We start from the raw sequence: 12,748 nt of genomic DNA on the forward strand, positions 1-12,748 counted from the left end.
AGCCTCTGCTCGCGCTGCTCCTTCTATGTCAAATAAGGTGCTTCTACTCCTCTGCCTGGCAAAATCCCACTAGGGACACAGTGCTGGCAATTCCTCTTCTGTGAAGCCTCCCTGGCCCCCTTCTTGCCTTGCCCTGGGCTCCTGGGGCTCCTGCTCTGCTCAGGTAGCTGTGATGGCATTTATCATGTCTTCTGCCAGTTGATGCCCACGTCTGGCTCCTGTACCAGACTCCAAGAGAGAAGAAAGAACAGTGCCTTACTTACTCTGTGTCCCACGGACACTCCCCAGTGCCTGGAATAGAATAGATGCCTGGGGTTAATGGAGCGAACAGGTTGCCTGTCTTGCCTGAGAAATAGAATGTACATCAGGGTGTGGATTTCACTTTATTGCTCATTCTGAAGTGGGATAAGGGAGGGGAGGGCAAATCACCTCCCGGCTAGGGCCAAAGCCATCTGGGAGGAATGAGGGAGCCTCAGAGAGAAAAGAGGGAGTTAGTTCCTGAGCCTGGTTCTTCCTTCCTGAGCTTGGTGGGAGGGTCCAGTACCCTTTGCCCCAGGCCTGGGTCCCTCCTCACAGCCCCTGAGGGTGAGAGCCTCAGACTCAAACCTTTGTCTCAAGGAATTCCTTGGATGATTTGGGCTCACCCTTGGTCATCTGGAGGGACTGTTCTGAGGCCTGGGGCCCAGACAGTTAATCTTCTTGATGTCTTCACCCATTGCCCTTTGTCCTGCTCTCACCTCTAGGCCACAAGCTTTGAACTGATCTGGCTAAGCCTTTTGGCTGGACCCCAAAGCAGAATGGGGGTGCTCTAAGAAGAGCTCTTATCTATGCAAAGAGGAGTAGCCTGGGAAATTCCAGACTGGGAGTCCTCAGGGGCCTGCTTCAGTTCCAGGAGTTACTTGACACTTACTGCACAGTATTTATTGAACACCTGTCCTCCTGGAGGGATTGCAGGCACTGGGGACACACCTGTGAATGCAACAAAGTCCCTCTTCTAGGAGCTTCAATTCCATACATTCCCTTTTTATTTGGTAAACATTTTTTAGAGAATAATTCACATACAATACAATTCACCCATTTACAGTGTACAATTCGGTGGTTTCTGGTACGTTCACAGAGCTAAGCAACCATCATCACAATCAATTTTAGAAGATTTTGAATGTTCTTTAAAGAACATTTAAATATAAAGGTCCCATATTCTTTAGCAGTCACCTCCCATTCCCCCTAGCCCTAGACAACCAGCAATCTATTTTCTATATAGATTTGTCTATTCCAAACATTCCATATAAATTCAATCCTACGATATGTGGTCTTTTGTGACTGACTTCTTTCACTTAGCATGCTTTCAATGTTCATATGTGTTGTAGCTTGTGTTATTCTGTGACATTAGAGAGACAGTTTAGAAGTTCACCCTCACTTCTTTTTTTAAGTAATGAAAAGGGTGGAATTTAATCTTCATTTACAGGCTATTGCAAGATATGAAATTCCACATAGAAATAAGAAACCCACTGAGAGGAGAAGCTTCAGACAATATGTACAGTTTGGAAATATTCAAGTATAATTTCACTGTAAAAAGTGCTACAATAACAAACCACATTTCAAAAGAGTTTTTAGTAGAGAAACAGTAAGACAAACTTATACCAAACACAATACACAACAAACAACTTTATGCCTTAGCAGTGCAATCTAAAAGTTAAAACTCCCAGGAGGGCCACCCTGAACTTGGAACATATAGCCTTCAGAAGTGGTTTCTGGCACATTTTGCTCTTCCTCTACAGAGAAATATTTCTCAATCAAGTTTAATGGAGCTACAAAGACTCATTGTCATGGTTTTGTAGAGCTTTAATTTTGTCCAAGCCTCCACATTTTTCAATCAGCATACTAAGTTTCTCCGTTTCACCTAGTTTCTCAGCAGCCTGAAAGATCTTTGAAATAGCATCCAGAATAATCAGAATAATTCTGGTATCTTTCACAGGTAGAGGTTCATCAATGGTTCTTTTGTGCCCCAATGAATGAGATATACAATCTGTTCAACAGCTCCACCACTTGTAGAGTTGACCACAGCCCATACAGCTTCTTCTTCTGTCCTAAAGTCTGAGAGAGAACACCAATGCGGGATGGGACTAATTCATGGCTCACAACTTACTGTATCTGGTCCTGGCAGCCAGCTGTGATGTTTGACATTGTCCATTCATTCTGAATATTAGTTTTGGAGTTCCTTAGCAGGCTTGGAAATACAGCAAGTGCTCCCACATCTATTATAACCTGAGTCTGTTCATCTGTTGCAGTGACAATATTTTTTATGCTCTTAGCACCAGAGTCACAGTTGGCAATTCAGTGTCTCCTAGGAGCTTCACAGTTAGGGCACAACTCCTGTTTTCACAACCATTTCAGTCCATTCATTTGGACCATCGGTAAGATAGAAAAAGGCCCAGCGGCTCTCTGCTAATACTTCTGGATCAGCGTGATGCAGGAGATGCACTAAAGCAGGAAGAATCTGCTCAACAGCATCTAATGGGGGTGCAGGATTCTTGTTGCGACAAAGCTTTGAAAGTGTCAGGGACTGCAGGAAGAGCCACCAGTGGGCCAACTGCACCATACTTGATAACCAAGTCTCGGAAAACTGAACCATCACCTGTGATGTTTCCTGGAGCCCGCACGGCTTGTTCACTGGTGTGAGCAGGGGGAGATGCCAACAGAGAAATGAATGCTGGGCCCGGCCGGGCGTGGCTCAGCGGTTGAGCGTCAGCCTAGGATCCAGGCGATCGAGGTTTGATTCCCGGTCAGGGCACATGCCTGGTTGCAGGCTCGATCAATGACTCTCTCATCATTGATGTTTCTGACTTTCTTTCTCCGTCTCCTTTCCTCTCTCTGAAATCAATAAGGATATATTTTAAAAAAGAAAAGAAAAAAGAAATGAATGCTGGGATAGCAGCACCATCTACTACAGCCTTGGTCTGTTTTGATGTCCTGGAAGCAATGTTAGCGAGGGTCCAAGCAGATCCACACTGGAAGGGACTACAATCGGTTCTGTGCATGAAGGACGGGCCTTTTGGAACCTAACCAGCCCGGGTTATGTTGTCTATGGGTGACTGTTTTTCCCTAGAAAGCAGTTTCCTCGTAACCTGAGTAGTTTGGAGCTGGCTTTCCAAATTGCTGCTATTTATGCTTTTGACAATGTCCTTAACAGACCAATTTGCAGTGGCCTGGTTGTTGTGATTTGTCTGCAGTGGAGAAGCAGCAGCGTCAGGAAACGAGCTGACAGTTCTCCTTTTCAGCATCTGGTCCTCCTTCTTAGCTTTCCTGAGCTTCGAGTTAACCTTATTCCCCTTGTTCTTGACCCTTGTGGGCGTGCAGCTGGTGAATTAGCTTTCTCATTGGTGGACATGGTTAGGAGCCGGGGAGAGAGCTACACAGCCGGCTCAGGCTTGCTCAGAAGACGATGCAGGGCCCACAGGCTGAAGTTAGGCTGCTCTGAAAACGTCCACCACGGATCAGCCCGAAGACAGTGCCAAGACCACCCTCAATTTTGACATCAATTGCAAGTTTGGGGGCTCCTAAGACTACCATTAGAGTTCATAATTTGCTAGAAGGACTCACAGAATGTACTGCAAGCTGTTACGCTCATGGTTATTGCTTCTTACAGCTGAAGGATACAGCTTAAAGTCAGCCAAAGGGACAGGCACATACGGCAGAGTCCAGGAAAATTTTAAATATGAAGCTTCCAGTTGTCCTCTCCCGTGGAACTATGGATACCATTCCTTTCCCAGCCATGATATGTGACAACATGCATGTGTGTTGCCAACCAGGCAAGCTCACCTGAGCCCTGGTGTCCAGAGTGTTTTTTGGGATCCTCACACAGGCATGGTTGATGCCCACATGGCTGATCTGTCTCCATCCAGCTTCTCCAGAAGTTGAGATGATACCATGTGACCCACCCTCCCCCAGCACATTGTTAGACTACCTGGGGCGACCGAAGGCCCCCCGGGCAAACAAAACCACTCTTATCAGGTGTGACATTTCATAGGCTTAGAGATTCTCAGAAGACAAGGGACAAAGGTCAGGCCTCTCTCTGGGAAAGGTTCAGTTCTTTACTAGACACATTCCCTTGTAGCTGAGTAATACACCAGTGTATGGATATAGCACATTTTATTGATTCACTCATCAGTTGATAGACATTTGGTCTGTTTCCACTTTTTGGCCGTTATGACTAATACTGCTATAATTATTTGTGCACACGTTTTGTGTGGACGTATGTTTTCATTTCTCTAGGAGTGGAATTGCTGGGTCATATGATAACTCTCTGTTTAACCTTCTGAGGACCTGCCAGACTGTTTCCCACAGGGGCTACGCCATCTGTTCCATGCACTCTTACTGACTGAGGCCTCTCTTGGGCCAGACCAGCGCAAGAACCAGTTAGCTGATCCTCATTTTTTTCTGAAAAACAAAATGCCAGTAACTTTCAGACCAGCATTTCTGTCCCCAGCTTCTGTTAAAGTTGATATTATTTATATTCTTATTATTTTAATATTAATCTACTAATGAGGGCTCCAAATATAACCTATTTAATTGCTTAACATGATACGTACATTTTCTCATAAAATAACACAGACAACTGTTTGCTACAGAACCCTCCACCCTGGACAGCATTCAGCCTGAGCGGGATGTCCAGTTCTGGCCTCACCGTCTGGGTGAGCAGTGGTGAGATGCCCCTCGCCTGGCTTCTGAGGCCAGTGCTGGGAGAGGAGGGAGGAAGAAGAGGATCTGTACTCTTTGAAGTTTTGCTGCCAGGGGGCTCCCTTCTATCCTGTAATCCCCAGACCCAGGAGGAAGGGGAAGATAACTCTGTTATCACCCCACTTCCTCATATCACAAACTAACAAATGACTAATGTTTCCTTTGTCCAGCACCCCTCCTCCCTCCAAATGGGGGTGGCTTTCAAAGGGTTGTTGGCCTCACATCAGACCCAGGGTAAGCAACGAGAAATTTGCCACTAATTTAATAAAAATGTCTTATGAAACATTATATATATGTACTGTTTATAAGTTCAATATGTATTATATTAAAAATTCACATAAAGAAACGGCTTTTATTACGCATATGTTGATCAGCTGCTCTTATATGCCCCTTTTAAAGGACAGGACAATCTCCCTGGAGTTAGGAGACAGAGCTGAGTCCTGTTGATGATATCAGCTCTGTCCCTGCTCTCAGATGCTATGTGAGGGACAGTGGGACCATGGAGCCCCCAGCTGGGTGTGGTCGGGGCTTCTGCATTATCTGCCTCTCTATGTTCCCAGGTCCTTAGGCACCCATCAGAAGCCCCCTTCGCAGAGCAGGCACCGAGGAGCACGGATGGGGCCATCAGTTCTTGGAGGCCTCTTCTCTTCCCTTGTTCTGAGGGGCTCATTCATCTCCCTCTGCTCTGGGTTCTCTCAGCTCTTCCTGCCCTGAGTGCCTTCCAAGTCCACAGCTACCTCGGGGGTCCTCTCAGCAGTCCTCCCCTGTGCATGCCCCAGCCCCAGTCTAACACCCAAGGGCCACGGGCCACATCTCCTGCTGACGATCCCTCGCACGCCTTTTTGCAGCCTTGGTTGTACATTGGCATCACCTGAAACTTCCCAAACTACTGTTATGTGGCCCAACCCCCAGAGTCTGCACCATGTGTTAACTAAGTGCCCATTTGATGGCAGGCACTGCGGGGGGTGCTGATGTTACAGTGGTAGAAAGATACAGCCACTGCCCTCAAAGGACTTCACAGTAGTGGGAATAGGTATTTACTGAGTGGAATAATCAATATTTTAAGAAATATCTATCAAGAGGCCACCTCTTGTAAATCCCTGTTGGAAAGAATAGATTTATCTCCTTTATGAGCAGAGTGGGAAGTTGTCTTCTTAGATACACAGATTGATGGAGTTGGAAGGGAATTTAGTAAACAAGTCCCTATGTTCTAACCTCCCATTTTACGGATGAGAAAATCAAGGCCAAACGGCTACGCTTTCTGCACTGGAGGAGGAAGGTGGTCTCCGAGAGCCAGAAGGCTCTTGCATTAGGGCATCCCTGCCAGCTGCTCTTGGGAGCTGCTAAGCTGTCCTCCAGTCCAGTGCCTGATGCCAATTAGTAAAAGATTTAGGGTGCATTAGTGAAAGTATTTTAATCAAGTCTAGATAAATTCAAGATTAATTAAGCTGTGATGAATAACAGCTAAGGATTAGCCAGAAAGATTACAAATTGTTTCTAGGTGTTTATTTTAATGCTGATGTATGATGATTACATGCAGACTCTTAAATTAGGTCACATTTAAATGTTATTTAAGTTCAGCCATTTTTGTGAGTTATATTTTTGTAAATTAAAGAATAATTGATGGAAAGCGAAGTAAATCTCTTTACTCTCCAAACCTACAAAGCCTAGCTCGTCACTTGCTTGCTGTGTGCTGTGGGGCAAATCACTGATCTGCTCTGACCTTCAGTTAATTCATTTAAAATGAAGCTAATAATAGTACCTGTGAAGTGAGGCACAGCAAATACAGTGGAGCCTGAGGCCAGGTCACCTGGGGTCAAATCCCCGCTGTACCACTTACCCGCATGACGCCTTTGGAAAAAGGCATAGCATAGTGCTACCCCATATGTGCACCTGTGCACACATCCTCACAGGCACACAAGTGTACAAACATAGCCACATAGCCACCGACACATCCCCGCGCATGCTTCAGGCACACTTAGAGCCACGCTCGCTGTCTGCATGTGCCCGTGCACACCTCACAGGTGTCTGCCCAGGAAAGTCTGGAGCTCCTGGGGGACACTGCAACCCGGGCAGTTCTTTCTGTCAGCCCTAGTGCCGGTCCCTTGCGTGGGGGTAGAGAATGGCCAGAAGAGGGGATGCCTGGGGTGTTCCTGCCATAAGCACTGACCATGCCCTTCCCCCCACACCTCCAACACCTACCCTGAGGCCTGCTGCCCAGGAGCCACCCACGCCCAGTCTGCTTGGGGTCCTGGCCCTTTCCACACTCTGTACTGGTGGGGGTCAGAGAGCAACCCCTTCCCCAATGACCTGGCCTGGAGAAGGGCTGGCAAGGTACCACTAATGGGTGTAAGAGCTGCAGGAAGAGGACATGCTATCCCTGAGGGCACAGGTGACCTGGACTTCTCTCTCTCTCAGGGTCCCACCTGCTTCCCACACCAGTGCCTCAGGGCAGAGAACTGAAAGCAAAGAAGCCAGAGTGCTTAGAGCCCCTGTGGGGTGGGCAGGAGGTCCCCCGCTCTGCCCCCAGGCACCTCAGAGAGGAGAAGTGCACAGGGTGGGCCCAGGATGGCTAAACCCCAATGCAGAGGGCAGCAGAAGATCCTGGGGGTGAGGCTTGGAGCTCAGCCCTCAGTCAAGCAGGGCTGGGGGGAGGGATGTGGGAGGAGCTGCTGTGTGGTAGAAGCAGAAGCGGGGCGGAGAATTGCTCTGGGACAGAGGCCTCTCTGCATTGCCAGGATGGGGACATGGCCAGGGCATGCCCTGGATTCCCTGGCTCCCCTGCCATGGCTTACCGAGCACTTTTATACGGGTTATCCCCTCCGGCCTATATAGAGCCTGTGAGGTGGATATAGTTAGCCCAGGTCAGTGACTTGCCCGAAGTCACCCAGCAAGTCACCCCAGTGTTCTCCTATTCCTGTCCCTTCTGTCTGTCCCAACCCTCTGTAAGTGTTCCCTTGGCCCAGGCAAAGGGGTGGGAAGCAGCACAGAGTGCACGCCTGCAGCCTTCCTGCAGTCACCAGTTCAAGTGGGGACACTCTTCTCTCTTTTCTTTCTGTTGAAAACTAGCAACTCAAGTGCCCTGCACAGGCCCCTCCCTTATCTGTGGGTCCCCTTCCTTGCCCTGTCCCGGGTCTTCAGAGGCACTCAAGGTACTGTTGACTTGTGGGGGTCTCCAGCAATGGACGTGGGCTATTGGGGCAGCTAGTAGGGCTCCTCATTCCCGTGGTCTGCACTGTCTCCTGCAAGCTGGTCCATGGGCTGATGATGGGCCGCCTGTTCCTGGCCCCCTACAGAGTGCCCACAGCAAAGTTTTTGGCACCTCAGTGGGGGCACTGGAGGGAGAGGAGGATAGGAGAAGCGGGTGGCATAGATAGGGCTGGGCAAGATACCACTGGTGGGTGTGAGCAGCAGGAAGAGGGCATGCTATCTTGCAGCAGATATCTGGGGTTCCAGAAGCTCTGGGGTGGACCCTGCCTTCCCCAGGAGGACCTGAGGTCAGCTATGGGTGTATCAGCCAGCCAGAAATGGAGACTAAGCACTCACTGCTCAGCTGGCATTTAGCTAGAGCCTGCTCAGACCGACTCCTAGGAGGGGACCACATTTGTGGAACACCTTCTTTGTGCTTGGCACTGTGACAGACACTCTACATCTGTCCTCCCCTAGATGGAGGCTATTATCGCCATTGTACAGATGAAGACATTGAGGCTCAGAGAGGTTATGTAACTGGCCTAGGACACACATACAATGTAGCCAAACCAGGATTTCAACACAAAATTGTCTAATTCTAGGACTTCCCACCCCATGGGATTGTGGTGGAGTAAAACAAGGAGGCGGGGTAAAGCGCTAGTGTTGGGCCAGGGTTAGGGAAGGGAGAGGAAGGCAAGGGGGCTGCTTCTGGGAGAGGTTCTGAGGCTTTATCATCTAGATCAGCAACCCGATGTGGGTACGAGGCAGGCTGGCGTGTGACTGGCTGGTGGTGGTGATGGCGGTGGTGGAGGGGGTTTCAGGATGTCATAGGGTTGTGAGGGGAGCAAGGACACTTGGTCCTCCAGAGAGGGTTTGATTTGGTCCTGGAGGGGAGGCGTAGCGACCTGTATGGATGCCCTGTTGAGGCTGGGACAAGGGGGAGGTGCAGCTTTTCCTTTAGAAATGTGATTTCCAAAGTGGGGATGCATTTTGTAGTAAGAAAATATCGGAACTTCTATTTATAGTTTAAAGTAATCAATTTAAAATTATTTTCCTGTATGTGAATATTTTTTAATGTACATAATAGTTCAACAGCACAGATATAATCATATATAAATATAAACATACATGTATTGAGAGAATTACAAACTTTTTTTTTTTTTACCAAGAGGTACAGCCAATAGAAAAGGCTTCCAGAACAAGACTCTGGCGTGTTGCAAGGGGCGGGGGGGGGGGGGGGGGGGGGGGGCGCGGTGCGGGGGGGAGGAACCAGAGCAGGTGGGTGTAGAAAAGCCAGACTCGGCATAGCTATTGGCTGCCCTGCTGCCTCTGGATAGCTGTTGGCGGCCCCTGCTGGCCATTACCGGAAATGCAACATTACTCAACCTCCAAATATGCTGGAAATTCACAAAAACGCCCTCTGAGTTTTCTTTTTCTCTGTGCCCTGACTCCCAAAGCTTTGGGATGAACATCCACCAGAGGGAAACCTTGATTTCAGGGGAAGCAGAGACACTATCTTCATCCTGTAACCTCTGGAGCAAGGCAGGGAGGAAGACAGAGCTAATTATAGACCCCAATGAGGGAAGACTCATCCCCCCCAACACACACTGCAATAGGGGCAGCCCCTAACTGCCATGCATGCTGGATCCCTCAAACCTGCTTCACTTCCCAGATACTCTATTTCCCACCAGTAGCACCCTCGTTCCTTTGGGCCCAGCTTAGAAGACTTACTAAACCTCTGTTATGATGTTCAATAATACCACCAGAAAGTGTCTGGTGTCTGACAACCTCCTCCCAACCTCCACCCCAGGCTGTGAGCTCCAAGAAATCAGGAATCACTGAAACTGCCACTGAAGCTTCTATCTGACTCAATATCACTGAAGCTGGAACCTTGTCTGGAACAGAATAGGAGCATCTTACTCTGCATCCAGAAATGTTTCTTCCCTCTCTGTAACCTCACAGGGCTGTTGTGAGAATTAAACAACTGGTGTTATAAGATCCTGAACAGATGGGAGGAGTTAGCCTTCTCTAAGGCCCTAATAGAGAGATAATGTTGCCTGACTAAAGGGGGGCGGGGGCAGCTTGTAAGAATAATGAGTTGGGCTCCACCTCCCTAGTGGGCCACAATCTGGGATCCCACTTTGACTTGGGGATCCTGAATGGAATTGAAGCTGTGGGTTGCTGTACGGTAATAGTTACTTGATTGAGAAGTAATTAATGTTTTGGAGGGATTTAGGATCCTTCCACTTCCAACCAAATGCAAATAACAGAGGAATTCCTTGCCCCAAGATTGTCAGGTGAGAGTGAAGGGTAGCCTTCATAATGGGAAGGGGACTTCTTCCTGAGTTGAATTAGAGGATCTTCTGGCTTGAAGGCAGAGGAGAGAGTTGGAAGCAGTGTGCTCCAGGAAGCCTCTTTAGTTGGAGACGTAAACCTGCAATCCGGTCTCTGCCATCTGGGGTCACTAACTCTCTACTCCTCCCTCAGTAAAGGCAGAGAGGGCTTTCAGGAGAGTGTGGCCTGGTTCTACGGCTTTTATCTCTACCTATAAACAGACCTATGCCCTCTGGAGCTCAGGGGCATGTAGAGTTTCCAGGGACCAGTCTCCTGTTTCCAGGATGGATTCCCAAGTCAAACCCATTTCTGAGATTTCCAAGCAAGTTTTCAGGTTACGTTCCTTAGGAGCCCAGCAAGTACAAGGGGGATAACGCCTGCATATTGCAGCGGGCAACTGGAGGGGGTGGGGAGACACCCAGGCCAGAGTAGTACCGCAGCTGACCCCAAAGGCTCCACACTGAGCGGAGCTCGGTCACCGGAGCTTCTAGTGTACTTAGGCCCTACAGTGTCTTTCAGTGGCAGGTCTGGGGTGCAGCCAGAGGCTGGGCGAGGGCGAGCAGCTGGGTTTAACCCTTCATTTACTTCTTGAGACGGGACTCTGACTAAGCGTAGCGAGTTACTTATTTCTGTATTCCGTAGACAGGAGTATGGACCAGCTCTCTGGCCCATGCTTAAAACAGAGTCTCGGATCTCTTAGCAAAGACGCCCCCCCCCCCCCCCCGGGCTTTTTGTAAATCCTTCCAGAGAGTCGGGGATCCAGGTATCTATCGTTCGAGTTGTTAAAAGAACCGCCCCTGAGCCTGGGACCCTGTGGGGGTAGGTCCCTCGCTCTTTGGAAGCCTCCCTAAGCTCCCCCGGTTCCCTCTCCCAGTTGGGAAGCAAGGTGACGAGGAAAAGTGAGGCGCGCGTGGAACTGGAACTAAGCTGAGGGAAAGGGGCGGAGTAATTTTTCACCATCGCCCTTTTAAGGGACCGCTGGGAGCCGAGGGACACTAGTGGGTGCAGGTCCCAGTTCGCGCTTCCCCGGGTGCAGCACGGGGTCGTGGGCTGTGCGATGTCTCTCAACACCCCCCCTCCCCCCGCCCATCCACTAGCTGCTCCGCGACACTACTTTCCCGGGTTTTCCCGCGGCGGCCACAGCCCCCTCCTCTCGGCTCCCGGTCTCCGCCCCTCGCGCGGAGGACGCCTCGCCGCTTTAAGAGCCGGGTAGCGACTGACAGCAATAAACGCGTAGCTCTGGGCTGCGCTGGAGCCGCGGGAACTAGGGGCTCCCCAGCGAGCAGGTAGGCGACCCCCGATCCCCGGGCCAGCACCCACCTCAGGGCCCCTACGTCCTCTACGTGCAGGCTCGACACTTGGAGTCCTATTCTCTGGGTCCAATCTCCCCGGGCCCCTTCCCGCAGGCCCGCCTCCTCCCTCTCCACCTCCGTCCCCCCTTCCTTCTCTGGTGCTTCTAGAGCGAGACCAAACCCCATTGCCCATTGTCACTGGCCCCCGCCCCTGCGGTAAAGGCTCCAAAGTGACCTCGGGCACAGAGCTGGTGAGCTGTGCAGGGACTGGGGGGCTGTGCGGATTTGGGGGACTTGGGAGCCCGGCATTACGTAAGAACTGCGCTGTTTGCGCTTCCAGGGGTTGGGGGCGCGAGACAGAGGTGGCGTGGGTCCCTGTGGCTCCCTGGTCCCCTTGGGAGGTCAGCACCTCAGCCTTCCCTGGGAGCGGGCCCTGGGAAGGGGCGCGTTCCTTTTTCCCCTCCCAGGCTGTGGGGGGTTGGGTCAGGGTCTGGAGCCTGGGTTAGAGCCTGGAGACTTGGAGGGGATGGGTGTCAGGAACGAGAGCCAGGGTCAGAAAGTTAGGTCAACTAAGGGGGCGCAGAGTGAGAATCGGGGAGGGGGGACAGCCATTCAGTGACCTCATCCCTCGGTCTCCCGCGGGCGGGCGTGCGAGCAAAGAGCCTCCTTTGATGGCTCGCAACACGCCCCCCTACCCCCAGGTCCTAGCGCCCAGCGTGTTCGGGCTGGGCTCGTGGGGCAGGGGCGCCGATTGCCGCTTCTGCGCAGTCCGCCCGGCCCCTGGAACCCCATCCCTCAGGCTGTCTACCCCTCCCTACGACCTGTGGGTCTTCAAAGCGCCTTTGTCAGACCTTTCTCTTCCACGTCTCTTTGTACGGGTATTGAGGAAGGGGCAGGTGGGAGGTTGAAGAAAACCTCTCCCTTTCACCGCTGGCCCGCATCACCGGCAGGCCGTGCGTCATGTGCATGGCCTGGAGGTGGGGGTGACAGGGCACCTGGGTCCAGGCTTTTGGAAGCCGCTGTGCGAGTTCCCAGATGCCTGGGCCCGGGACCTTGGCCCGGAGCCAGCCTGACTCGCCTGGCACTGCCGTTCTCCTTGGGCAGAGCCGGACCCCGCCCTCTCAGAGGCTCGGGTGGGGGTGGGGCAAGCTAGCTGCTGCCGTGGGAACCGACTCCTCAGGGAGAAACCCAGGCAG

The 12,748-nt window shown here is 51.0% G+C and overlaps 1 pseudogene; it reads right to left on the reverse strand.

Annotated features, from left to right (window-relative positions):
* Window positions 1-1,686: 1,686 nt before the first annotated feature.
* LOC107528859 (importin subunit alpha-1-like) lies at window positions 1,687-3,388 on the reverse strand (annotated as a pseudogene).
* Between the last annotated feature and the right edge of the window lie 9,360 nt (window positions 3,389-12,748).

The sequence above is a fragment of the Miniopterus natalensis genome, chromosome 17 (assembly GCF_054644295.1).
Source record: "Miniopterus natalensis isolate mMinNat1 chromosome 17, mMinNat1.hap1, whole genome shotgun sequence".
NCBI lineage: Eukaryota > Metazoa > Chordata > Mammalia > Chiroptera > Miniopteridae > Miniopterus > Miniopterus natalensis.